The sequence below is a fragment of the Coregonus lavaretus genome, assembly GCF_964263955.1.
Source record: "Coregonus lavaretus genome assembly, chromosome: 26".
Lineage (NCBI taxonomy): Eukaryota > Metazoa > Chordata > Actinopteri > Salmoniformes > Salmonidae > Coregonus > Coregonus lavaretus.
Window position 1 is genome coordinate 18,047,268 of NC_140013.1, and position 13,932 is coordinate 18,061,199.

Sequence of the window (13,932 nt, forward strand, 5' to 3'; positions counted from 1 at the left end):
ACACCTCAGAAGTCTGATAATGTACAGACATTATCGGGATCTTAATTTTTTTGGAATAAGAGTTTGAGGGAGGATGTGAATTTGTTTTGTTAAAACTATTGTGTTTAGTCTGAGCCTAAACAGAATCAAATGATTCACACTTGAATTCATTCACATCCATCACACTCAAGCCTTGTAAGGACTAAGAATTGCTGCATTGACCAAAGGAAGAAAATTAACAAAAGCTATGGAGAACTCAACCCAAGTCAAGTTCTTTTATCTCTTTGGCTTACAAGAGACATTTAACAACAAATCGGTCTATTTTATCTTGTCTCTTATCACATACCTTCTCATCATCACTGTGAATCTGACTCTGATCATAACAATCATTCAGGAGAAAGGCCTCCATGAGCCTATGTATATGTTTCTGTGTAGTCTATGTGTCAATGGATTGTATGGAACTGCTGGTTTCTACCCCAAGTTCTTATTCGACCTTCAGGCAGATGTTCAGGTGATATCTTATGGTGGATGTTTTACTCAAGCCTATGTAATATACACATCTCTCCTGTGTGAAATTTCTACTCTAACAGTGATGTCTTACGATAGGTATGTGGCAATATGCAGACCACTACTATACCATACCATTGTGACATCTTTAACTGTTAGAAAGTTACTCTTATTTGCTTGGTGTTATCCTTTATTTATACCACTCATAGCACTTATTGTAGCCGTCAGAATTCCTTTGTGTGGATCTCGCATTGATAAAATATTCTGTGACGTTCCATCTATACTGAAACATGCATGTTTACCCATTACCATCAACCAGAATTTTAACAAATTTGTAATATGTGTTCATGTTTTACAGTTATTTTTAATTGTATTTTCTTACTGTCAGATTGTAAGGACTTGTGTAAAGTCAGCTAAGGGAAGGATTAAGTTCACACAGACATGTGTGCCACATTTAATAACAATGGTTATTTACATCACAGTGACCCTGTTTGACACTCTGCAAGGGTGGTATAGTAATGTAAATATTACAGTAAATATGCGTAATGCAATGGCTGTACAATTCCTTGTTGTACCACCTGTCTTAAACCCTGTCATATATGGACTTAACCTCCAGCAGATCCGAAGGGCAGTTTTTAGAAAATGTAAAGCACATAAAATCATTGATGTGAAACGTTAGTTTCATAATCTTACATAGCAGGGAGACTTCCTGATATCAGAAGTCAACAAAAATAACAACACCTGGCAGGGGGTCTTGGTGTCCTCCCAAATTTTGGGGGGCATCTAATGCTAATTTCCTGCATTTCTGCTAGTGCTGTACCCGACCAAAAATAATCTTGGTCAACCAAGAGTAGTCTTTTCTTTCGACCAATCGATTTGTCAACATTTCTAAACGTGTCATTTTTTCTTACCATTTCTACCAGTCTGCATACCAGTTATAATTTTCATATGCACATTATCGTGGAACATCTTTTAATTTATAATAGTCTTTGTATCTAAAAATCATTGTCTGTGGTTAATCTACAAATAATAAAAAAAAGTAACTTTTATTGCCATTGCCAACTATATAAAAATAGCCTACAAAAAGCCAACACGTAAAAACATTGCAGCCTGCAGGCAGAAAATATCCTGATAAAAATACATATCCTATGAATCATGTTGTCTACGCATGACCTGTATGCAACGAACTCAAGACATTGTATCAACTATCAACTGGGTCAGGTATTGTATTATGTTTCCACTGGATCAGGCCATTATATCTTTCCCTTTCATGCCGAGTGGTTATCGAAAGGGAGAGAGATGGAAATATTGTTCAAATACTTTGAGGAACTATTGTCATTCTCATTTGATTCTAAAAACATACTTTATTTACTTGCTGTTTGAGGTGAAGAAAATTTACTTTGAGAAGCTCCACAGCTCATTAGTGGTGGTGAGTTAAGACAATCAGATATACTATCAGACATCCCCAAATGGGCACATTTATAGGCCTACATTTGCACGCAGGCTAGGTAGACTAGTCCTACTTCTATATGGTTAATCAGGTGCGAGTCCTTACTCAACATTGACAGGAGAGTTTCAAACAAAAAATGATGAATAAATTGACAAGACTCGTTAAAAGGAATAAAATAAACAATAACTGGTTTCTCACAAGTGTAGTATAGGTTGTGAGTTCTGCAAAACACATGTCCACTCTGACATTGAGAATGGTAAATGACCTTAATAATAATATATAATGCATTAACAGAAATAAACCTTGCAGATTAGAAATGATGGGAATTAATGTTAAATGTAGGCTACTACTGGTGCTATTTGTAATGGGGTATTGATAGACATAGCAAACAATGCACACAATCAAGTTATGAAACACTGAATACCCACTAAATGGGGGGAGAGAGCGCATTCTGGAGAGAGACGTGCCTTATGCGTCTGAGCCACAATCCCCATATTCTTGGACCGTGGCATCCCTGTGGCCTCCTCAATGGATTAGTCCACTGAGAGAGGCGCAAATCAGATAGGTGTCTCGTGTGCCATAAAAAAAAAGGTATATTTGTGACTGCTTGACTAAAGAAAATCTAATGTTTTCATTACAGACACCTTTTGTCATACAGTATTCCATAAGGCACCCAGACCTTATCAAAGTTGCAGAGTATACCCTTAATCTAGTAATAAATCAAATCTAGTGAAACATGATTTGACATTTCTGCCATCCATTGTGACATTGTTGTAGGATAACCAACCTTCCAATTTTATGGCAATGCATTTCTTAGCTACTATAAATGCTACGGTTACACAGTTTCTTCTTATAACAGCCTCCAGTATTAACATTTCCAAGCAAACAAAAACAGGGAAAGTGAGAATCTGTAGACATGCAGAGACAAAAGAACATAGTCTTTGCCAGAAATCAGCCAGCCTTCACAAGATCATAACATATGCAAATATGTCCCCTGTTGTGTTTTACAACTCCAGCGGAGGAATTACATTTCTGTGCATGATATTCAGTTTAACTGTCATATAGTATGTTCTATGGATGGTCTTAAACTGCAATAATTTAGGTCTGAGATTATATGAACATGAAGGCATTCAAACATATCTGTATCCATTCATCATCATCAAAAGCGTCTCCCAGGTCTTCCTCACAGTTTTGTGTCATCAGGAAAAGCCTCTATCAACCCTTGAAACAGTTAGGAAATCAACTTTAGAGGTTTGTCAGACTGCCTTAAAATGGTTTCAATCTTTGAAGCTTCTGGCTTGTCCAGTGCTTGCTGCACCGAGAGAAGAAAGTGTTGCATCTGAAAAAGTTCACCTCAGCGGTCACATACTGGTCTTCCCTGGCTGCTTGACCCTGCTGAGACCCCCGTCACCATCTGAGCCTACTCAGAAGAGGCATGACAAAGAATTGCCTTGGTGTAAATTTATACATTATATAATAGAATCAATGGTTCAATAATTGAAATGACCATTATTCCCAGATCTCAGACAGTAGCCTACCCATCAACTCAAGATGGAACTTTGTATCCATTCACTGATTGTTATAATATACTGCTAAATTCACCTCAGCTCTGTAGACTGGTCTTCCCTGGCTGTCTGACCCTGCTGGGACACCTGTCACCATCTGATCCTGCTAAGACATGATGAGCATAGTGTTGTGTACTGACTGTGTACCATAACAGTGAAGCCTGCAGAGCTGTTTATACCGTGTCAGTGGGAAAAGTAGGGAATTATATAGGAAAACTGACAGATCAATAACGTTACATTGCTATACTGACTCTAATAAAAACTCACATTGCGATGTCAAAAAACGTCAGAATATCGGTCTTCAATCATTTGGCCGCTGGTTCCACATACACGAATCCAAAAATAAAGTATTTTTTAGGTTATTTTATTTTAGTTGTGATAACACATCTATGTGCTTATAACCAGGCCTCCTCAATGTATCTCAAAGTAAATGGATAGTCACGACCACTTTGGAAGAAAATTATTTGTTTCATTGATGCAATAACAATAATATGCATGTAACTAGAAAGTATGGTTGAATGTAGGCTACACATTTAGACTGATATAACGTGCATAAACAAGATACAAGAATACTGAAGAGAAATATCATATTCTGAATTTCTATTTAAATTAATCACTACATTTTTTTGATCCAAGTTTAACATATATTATATATTCATATTCTGACAAAATAATAGTCTATATTCACATTCGGACAATTCAAAATTGTGTATTTTTACTGTCTTATGGTAGTATTAATTATTGTTTTAGAAATGGCACAAAGTAGGGTATGTATAACCTCAGGCAGTAAATCAAATGATTTACACTTGTCATTGGACAAACCTTGCATCTTGAGTTGGATTGACATATTGTAGCTTCGTTGGCCCTTCCCTCTCTGATGTAGTGGTAGTGTTATTATTTGTTAACAGCTAATGATATTTGTGTCTTGGAGGTGTGCTTTGATATAATGTTGCTCCCAGTCAAGGCCCAAATCCCCGTCATTCGCATTAAGGAAATACATTGGGCGGAGATTATGGTGCCTTGTGAGAATTCGTCTGCGAGTGGGTTACCCGCCTCTACCATCCGTTCTACTAGCCAACGTGCAATCACTGGAGAATAAACTTAATGAGCTCCGTTCGAGACTATCCTACCAACGGGACAGTAAAAACCTTAATATCATATGTTTCACCGAGTCGTGGCTGAACGACGACGTGGGTAATACACAGTTGGCTGGGTTTTCCGTTCATCGGCAGGACAGAACAGCTATGTCTGGTAAGACAAAGGGTGGGGGTGTGTGTCTATATGTCAATAACAGCTTGTACGCGATAACTAAAAGTAAGGTAATCTCGAGATATTGCGCACATGAGGTAGAGTACCTCATCTACCAAGAGAGTTTTCATCTATATTTTTCGTAGCCGTCTATTTACCATCAAAAACCGACGATGGCACTAAGACCGCACTCAACGAGCTGTATAAGGCTATAAGCAATCAAAAAAATGCTCATCCAGAAGCGGCACTCCTAGTGGCCGGGGACTTTAATGCAGGCAAACTTAAATCCGTTTTATCTAATAAATCTATAGGTGTAGACAGATCCACAGATGACGCAATCTCAATCGCACTCCACATTGCCCTTTCCCACCTGGACAAAAGGAACACCTACAGTGAGGGAAAAAAGTGTTTGATCCCCTGCTGATTTTGTACGTTTGCCCACTGACAAAGAAATGATCAGTCTATAATTTTAATGGTAGGTATATTTGAACAGTGAGAGACAGAATAACAACAACAAAAATCCAGAAAAACGCATGTCAAAAATGTTATAAATTGATTTGCATTTTAATGAGGGAAATAAGTATTTGACCCCCTCTCAATCAGAAAGATTTCTGGCTTCCAGGGGCCTCATGTATCAATCTTGCGTACGCACGAAAACACGGCGTACGCCAGCTTTCACGTTCACGGTCAGATGTACTAACAGTGAAATTAACGTAAGAATGTGCGTTCTTCCACGTAAACTTCAGGCCTGGCGTACGTACATTTTTGTGATGTTTGTCCGTTGGCGACTCATAGAGGCAATAAAGTCAAGTGGCAAACATTACACTACGAACTGTTCTATCGCACCTGCCAGATATTGCTTATAATTTGTAATTGATAAATGATTTGCCATATTATTGTCACACGAGTCTTATTAGAATATTCTATTAATTATGCAATTAAGTAAGAACATATATAAAGGATGTGAAAATTGATACAACCCGTCTAGCAATGGCAGCTTTGGCTTTATTAGAAGACATTTTCAATGGACAAATCCGGAGAGAACGAGTTTTTAGGGACCACGGTGATTTTCTGGCCCACGACGATGACTGGCTCATCAGCCGTTTCAGATTTCCAAGGGCTATACTCTTGGAGCTCTGCGCTGAGTTGGGTCCGAATTTGGAAAGAGAGACAGTGAGGAGCCACGCATTACCCGTTCCTTTACAGGTGCTTACTACACTTGGTTTCCTAGCAACCGGTTCTTTCCAAAGAGAACTGGCAGACCGCTAAGGAATAAGCCAGTCGTGTTTGAGCCGTGCAATGCCACCTGTTTGGGACGGCATCATCCGCTTGTCTACCAGGTATATAACGTTCCCATACGATGCAGGTGACCAGCCAAACATCAAAGCGCAATTTGCAGCGATAGCCGGTTTTCCTAATGTAATCGGAGCGATCGACTGCACACATATTGCTATAAAGGCGCCATCTGAAGACGAATTTGCATATGTGAATCGGAAACATTTCCATTCAATAAATGTGCAGATTATATGTGATGCACAAATGCGCCTAACAAATATTGTGGCAAGGTGGCCTGGGTCAACCCATGATTCATATATCCTTACAAACAGCATGGTTGGGATGAGACTCCAAGCTGGCAGGGTGCGCGATGGGTGGCTACTTGGTAAGTTATGCATTTAAATGTATGGTTCTATCTAAAAGTAAAATGTTTGTGTCTGTAATTATTATTACTGCCCATCAGGAGACAGTGGTTATCCACTAAAGACGTGGCTGTTAACCCCCCTCACCAACCCACAAACTGACCGAGAGCGCAGATACAATGATGCCCATTCCCGCACTCGGTCAGTTGTGGAGCGGGCGATTGGGCAGCTGAAATGTCGGTGGCGCTGCCTTGACAGGACCGGGGGGATGCTGTTATACCGCCCTGACAAGGTTTGCCGCATCATACTGGCCTGTGGAGTGCTGCACAATGTCGCGCACAGGCATGGCATACCCCTTGGTGAGGTGGGGGCACCGCCAGATGACCCTGACCCAGGACCAGTATATGTGCAGCACAATCAACAAGCCATTCAGGCCCGTCAACGTGTAATTGCGACAATATAAATGGTACTCAGACACAAAGTTCATTTTTTGACCAATTCTTTTAATGAATGGCTTATTTCTGTGAGTGCGTCAGTGACATTTTTAAGGTGACTGTTCATTTCTTCAATGGCCCTAACAATTTGTTGTTGTGACTCCAGAACAGCATGCGTCAAGACACGGCCAGATGGACGGGCTTCAGCACTGGGGGGAACATTAGAGACACGGGAGACGCTGGACTGAATGGGCTCTGGCTGCTCAGGTGGTGCGGACTCTGAGTGCGTGCCAGTGCACGTTCCTGCGGTTCCTAAGTCCAATTAAACACAGGCACATCTTAACAGTAATTTGAGTCTGTTCCTTATTAATGGGTACACGCATTTGCAATAAAAGCAGTGGATACGTGAAATCTCTGGTGTACCTTTTGCTATATTGCATGCATTTTAAAATTAAACGGTGGCTGGCTATGTATATCAAAGTTAAGGAAATAAATCTGAGTCACCTTGCTGGCAGTCCTGTAGTATATCCGAGTCTCCTACATCAGCGGATACGATTCCAGAGATTAACGTGTCTCCTACAATTGAGGCAACTCTCTGATCAAAGGGTGCAAGTTCATCGGTCCCTGTACCACCGCCTGTTCTGCCCACACTTTGTTGGTGCGCAGCAGTTCTCCGCTTAACTTCCACCTTTATGTCTGACCATTTCTTCTTCAGTTCATTTACGGTGCGACTCTCAGATCCCACCGCGTTGACGGCATCAGACAAACTCGCCCACTCTTTTTTCTTTATTTTCTTATTAACTCCAGAGGACAGATTTCCAAATAAAATATTTTTTCTTGTTTCTACCTCTGATAGTAGCACCTCTAATTCGTTTTCAGTGAAATTTCGTTTCTTGCTTGCTTTAGCCATGTTCTTGCAGGTTTCTTTTGCCAAATTGGACTAATTACCATATTTAAATTGATTTAATTGAGGGAGGAGACAGGGTGTGGTGTGGTGCTCGTGCATGTGCGCTCAATTTCGCGTTGATTGGGATGTACAAAGAGAATGTATGTGGAATGCTGCGTACGCAGAGATTCATACATCAGATTTTTTTGGTGCGTACGCACATTTATGGCTTTGTCCGTACGCAATGTTTTAGTATGAATTCAACGCAAGTCTTTGTACATGAGGCCCCAGGTGTCTTTTATACAGGTAACGAGCTGAGATTAGGAGCACACTCTTAAAGGGAGTGCTTCTAATCTCAGCTTGTTACCTGTATAAAAGACACCTGTCCACAGAATCAATCAATCAATCAGATTCCAAACTCTCCACCATGGCCAAGACCAAAGAGCTCTCCAAGGTTGTCAGGGACAAGATTGTAGACCTACACAAGGCTGGAATGGGCTACAAGACCATCGCCAAGAAGTTTGGTGAGAAGGTGACAACAGTTGGTGTGATTATTCTCAAATGGAAAAAACACAAAAGACCTGTCAATCTCCCTCGGCCTGGGGCTCCATGCAAGATCTCACCTCGTGGAGTTGCAATGATCATGAGAACGGTGAGGAATCAGCCCATAACTACACAGGAGGATCTAGTCAATGATCTCAAGGCAGCTGGGACCATAGTCACCAAGAAAACAATTGATAACACACTACACCATGAAGGACTGAAATCCTGCAGCGCCCGCAAGATCCCCCTGCTCAAGAAAGCAAATATACATGCCCGTCTGAAGTTTGCCAATGAACATCTGAATGATTCAGAGGAGAACTGGGTGAAAGTGTTGTGGTCAGATGAGACCAAAATCGAGCTCTTTGGCCTCAACTCAACTCGCAGTGTTTGGAGGAGGAGGAATGCTGCCTATGACCCCAAGAACACCATCCCCACAGTCAAACATGGAGGTGGAAACATTATGCTTTGTGGGTCTTTTTCTGCTCAGGGGACAGGACAACTTCACCGCATCGATGGACGATGGACGGGGCCATGTACCGTCAAATCTTGGGTGAGAACCTCCTTCCCTCAGCCAGGGCATTGAAAATGGGTCGTGGATGGGTATTCCAGCATTACATTGACCCAAAATACGCGGCCAAGGCAACAAAGGAGTGGCTCAAGAAGAAGCACATTAAGGTCCTGGAGTGGCCTAGCCAGTCTCCAGACCTTAATCCCATAGAAAATCTGTGGAGGGAGCTGAAGGTTCGAGTTGCCAAATGTCAGCCTCGAAACCTTAATGACTTGGAGAAGATATGCAAAGAGGAGTGGAACAAAATTCCTCCTGAAATGTGTGCAAACCTGGTGGCCAACTACAATAAACGTCTGACCTCTGGTATTGCTGACAAGGGTTTTGCCACCAAGTACTAAGTCATGTTTTGCAGAGGGGTCAAATACTTATTTCCCTCATTAAAATGCAAATCAATTCATAACTTTTTTGACATGCGTTTTTCTGGATTTTGTTGTTGTTATTCTGTCTCTCACTGTTCGAATAAATCTACCATTAAAATTATAGACTGATAATTTCTTTGTCAGTGGGCAAACGTACAAAATCAGCAGGGGATCAAATACTTTTTTCCCCTCACTGTATGTCCACATAACGGCAGCCTGGAGAAATATAACAGGTGATCTAGACTTAGATCCTGTTTTTATTTTTATATACTTCTATAGGTACTATTAAGAAAATGGACGACTCAACACAATTCATGTCATTTATACTAGCTGGATATAGTGACAGTGGACATTTAAAGTACTTGTATTTCATTATAATAACTGTCTTATACGTCTCAACACAGTGCTTATTGTAGTTATTTGTATGGAGAGAAGCCTTCATGAACCCATGTATCTGTTTCTGTGCAGTTTGTTTGTGAATGACTTGTATTATATTGCTGGTTTGTTTCCTGCTCTCATGACTCATTTGGTTTCAGATGACCATGCAGTTTCCGCTGTGTACTGTTACCTACAGATCTTTTGCATGTACACATATGGATCTATTGAATTCAGCAATTTAGCAGCCATGTCCTATGACAGGTACCTTGCTATATGTTATCCACTACAGTACAACAACATCATTACACCCAACAGGGTGTGTATTTTATTTGTGTAATATGGTTGTACTCTTTTGCAAGAAGCATCATAACACTGTCTTTAACTATTTGTTTGCAATTGTGTGGGAATGTTATAGACAAAGTGTATTTTGACAACTACCTGGTAGTAAAACTCAGCTGTTCAACATCAGACACGACAGTTAATAACATCTATGGACTCTGTGGTATTGTTTTGACTGTCGCTGTCCCATTAATTACTATTGTGTTCTCTTATATTAAGATTCTGACTATTTGTTTGAAATCTTCCATCGAGACCAGACAGAAAGCTTTCAGCACCTGTACTCCTCATCTGGCTTCGCTGCTCAACTTCTCATTCGGCTGTTTCTTAAATCTGCTCCAGAGTAGATTTGATAGGCCTATGAGAAATGTTCCAACTGTACTTCTCACTATTTTATCAGTGTACTTTCTGATGTGCCAGCCACTTTTAAATCCTATTGTGTATGGAGTTAGGATGGCTAAAATCAGACAGGCTTGTAAACACATACTACCTGTAGGTCTGTACCCTAAAACATAAGCTAAACATTAGTGTGACCTTTTCTGTCCTGATTGTTCGATTTTTGTGATGTTGACTTGTGTGTTTTGTTACTTATAGGTGCAATAATGAATGGGGGTGAGGATGGTGAAAATCAGACTTGTAAAACATTTGCTGATATGTATAGTATTGTCATTTACCTTTTATTCACTTGCTGATCTCTATTGACTATCTGTCCCTCAAAGAATGTACTTTAAAATTAACTTCCTTGTCTACAAAGCCCTAAATTGAATTGGATCAGCCTACCTGTCAGACCTATGAACCTCCACGCACCCTAAGTTTAAACCACGTCAAGCTGCTGAATGCCGGCAGGACCTGGATACATACAATGGAGGGCCGTTTATTTTGCTCCCACGCACCACGCCTTTGGAACTCCCTTCCTGACAATCTCAGGGCTGTTCAGACTGTTGGGGCCTTTAAAGCAGGCCTTAAGACTCAGCTCTATAAGACTTCCAATCCTCCTAGACTTTGATTGTTGCTTTCATGATTTGGTTATATATATTTTGTACTCTTTTTTTAGTTCGTTTTTTATTTTATGCAATTTGAGATTATAATTTTATAATGAAAAACACTTTACAAAGGTAATAAATTATTTTCATTATTTAAATTTAAAAAAACAGAAGTTCATTACTTTGAATTCCTTACTTAAATTGATAGTTTTGCCAGAGGTTGCTGTATCTAAGTCTGTAACAAATCTAGAAATGCAAAACTGTCTGGATCGATTGACAACAGTGGACAAGCTGATGTAAATGTGTAAAAGGTAAGCCCACCTGGCACCATTACATCCATCACTAATGGAAAATAAAGCCCTGTACAGTACATACAAGCTTGGGGATTGTTTGACATTTTGAGAGAGAAATCTAAGGAAATACTGTAGCATGAAAACAAACTATATTCTGTCTGAAATGCAGATGCATGTCATGTTTTCTGAGGAACAACCGTTCTATGTAACATGATATCTGTGTGCCAGCTATCTGTCAGATGACTAGCTTTCTTATTCCTCAGAAAGGCAACTACCTGGGACACAAGAGAAACCTGTTGCCTATTTTGGATAGCTTATTCTGTCCTAACAAATTCCAGATAATTCCTTGATAATAACAAATATACTGCATATACTGTATTTCGTTTTAATTGAGAAATCGGACGACGCGCACCACTGGCTTGGTGCGGGGAGCAGGAACGGGCCGTACCGGACTGGCGACGCGCACCACTGGCTTGGTGCGAGGGACAGGAACAGGCCGGACCGGGCTGGCGACGCGCACCACTGGCTTGGTGCGAGGGGCAGGAACAGGCCGGGCTGGACTGGGAACACGCACCACTGGCTTGGTGCGGGGAGCAGGAACGGGCCGGACTGGGCTGACGACGCGCACCACTGGCTTGGTGCGGGGAGCACGAATGGGCCGGACTGGGCTGGGAACACCCACCACTAGCTTAGTGCGGGAATCAGGAACGGGCCGGACCGGACTGGCGACACGCACCACTTGATTGCTGCCTAACCAGCTCCTCTCGGCGTGCATCTACACCTTCCTTCTGCTCCCTCTGCACCAATGACCCCCTTAATCTGGCGGCCTCCTCTGCTAACCGGCTGAACCGCTCTATCGCGGCCTCCTGCTGCCTCGTCGTCCACGGCGTGAGCCCCCCCCCCCCCCCCCTAAAAAATGTTTGGGCTTGTCTCTCCCCTGTGCTCATGGCCTCCATCCCTCTAGCCAGACTCTCTCTCATCTCCTCCCACGTCCATCCTCTCTCCTCGTCACGCTGCTTGATCCAGGGTCGGTGGGATCTTCTGTCACGCTCGTATACAGAAGACACGGACCAAGGCGCAGCGTGATAAGCGTACATTTTATTTGTACTGACACACAAACAAAAACAACAAACCAACGATACGTGAAGTCCTAGGTTAACACAAAACAAACCTTACAGAACAAGATCCCACACTGACTAGTGCCAAACAGACTGCCTAAGTATTGTCCCCAATCAGAGACAACGAGATACAGCTGCCTCTGATTGGGAACCACCCTGGCCAACATAGATCTAAACGATCTAGAACAAAACATAAAAAACTATAACATAGAGACTCCACACCCTGGCTCAACATTTAAGAGTCCCCAGAGCCAGGGCGTGACATTTCAATAGGCCCACAGCCTCAAGTCGCACTTCTGTACCATAGGTGTGGGTACTCTCGATTTCTCTGAGCAGGTGGATGATGCTGTCCAGAGATTTTATAATGACACTCACCGTGGCTAGATGACCAGTCCATCGCTGCTCAAACAGCCGTTTCAGTTTCTCTCCCGTATTTTGCGCAGCCACAGTTGGTTTCCTGAGAAACTTGTAAAGGGAATTACACACATTAAAAAAGTCATCCAATGCACCCTCAGAGGACATAGCGTGCACTATGACTCAATGCAGCTGGTGGTTAAAGCAATGCACATACGGCACTTCCCGATTCAGCTTGTCCTGCACTATCCTTTGCATGCCCCCATGTTTACCAAACATCACACTGGCCCTCATCATAACATTGACTAATAATCTTCTCGGTGCTAAGGCCAAGATTTGTTAGCTCTGACAGGACCATGTTAGTCAGCGATAAAGCATCACATACTCATTGCCATTGAGAGTAGCCGCTCAGAAACACGATTGTTTTCGTCCACGTAATGGAATACAATTGAAATGTTCTCACACCCGGTTGGGTCTTTAGTCCCATCCACTTTAAGTGTGTACCATGAATCACCTACTTCTTTTACAATTTCCTCTGTGACTACCTCACTCATGAGCCCAATTATTTCGTTCTGGATGTCATGAGATGTGTATGTGGCATTGCGGGGAATTGTGCTTAAGGCACTAGCAAGTTCCTTGTCTTTCCTGAGCGTATAATCTAATATCGCCAGGAATATTCCAACGCCCCCTCCCCTCTTGCATCCATCGCATCCAAAGTTCCCCTGAGAGGAAGCTTGTTGACAGCAAGAAATTCCACAATGTCCACAATCAATGACAAATACATACGATTTCTTGCAAGCTGAGCAGAATTCACAAGTGTTGAAATTTCCGCTCCCAGCGCATTCCTTGCGTGTCTTTCTGTCCAAAGTACCATGCATTTCAAATGTTCTTTGTTTGATGCGTGCCTCCCCAGTCCCTTGTTGCTATCAATGGCATGTCGCCAGTTATTATATCCAGTTCGGATGAATGCCTTATCGGCGTTAGCATTGGAGCCGATGTTACATTTTCGACAAGGATAGCAGAAAGCTGCATTTGACTGGCAGGAATATTCCAGCCACTCTCTGCCTTTGAACCACGTGCTACAAAATGCACGTTTTCTCCCACAGTAAAGGCTGGTTGGGTATTTCCCCAGACAAACCTGCGCTGGCTCCTCATCACCGAGGTCGTCAGGCACTAACGGAGGTGTCGGTGCTTGTAATATCCTGGCGGTGCTGCTGCTAGATTCGGTTTTGGCGGCTGCAGGCCCCTCCTCGGGTTGGTTACCTCCTATGTCACCAGGCTGCAAGACGGTTGC

The 13,932-nt window shown here is 42.1% G+C and overlaps 1 pseudogene across 1 annotated transcript; it reads left to right on the forward strand.

Moving 5' to 3' along the window:
• The first annotated feature begins 226 nt into the window (after positions 1-226).
• Positions 227-12,668, forward strand: LOC311101559 (olfactory receptor 2G3-like; annotated as a pseudogene). The gene is made up of 3 exons: positions 227-1,001; positions 9,581-10,268; positions 12,621-12,668. The product of its transcript is annotated as an olfactory receptor 2G3-like (transcript).
• Positions 12,669-13,932: the final 1,264 nt, after the last annotated feature.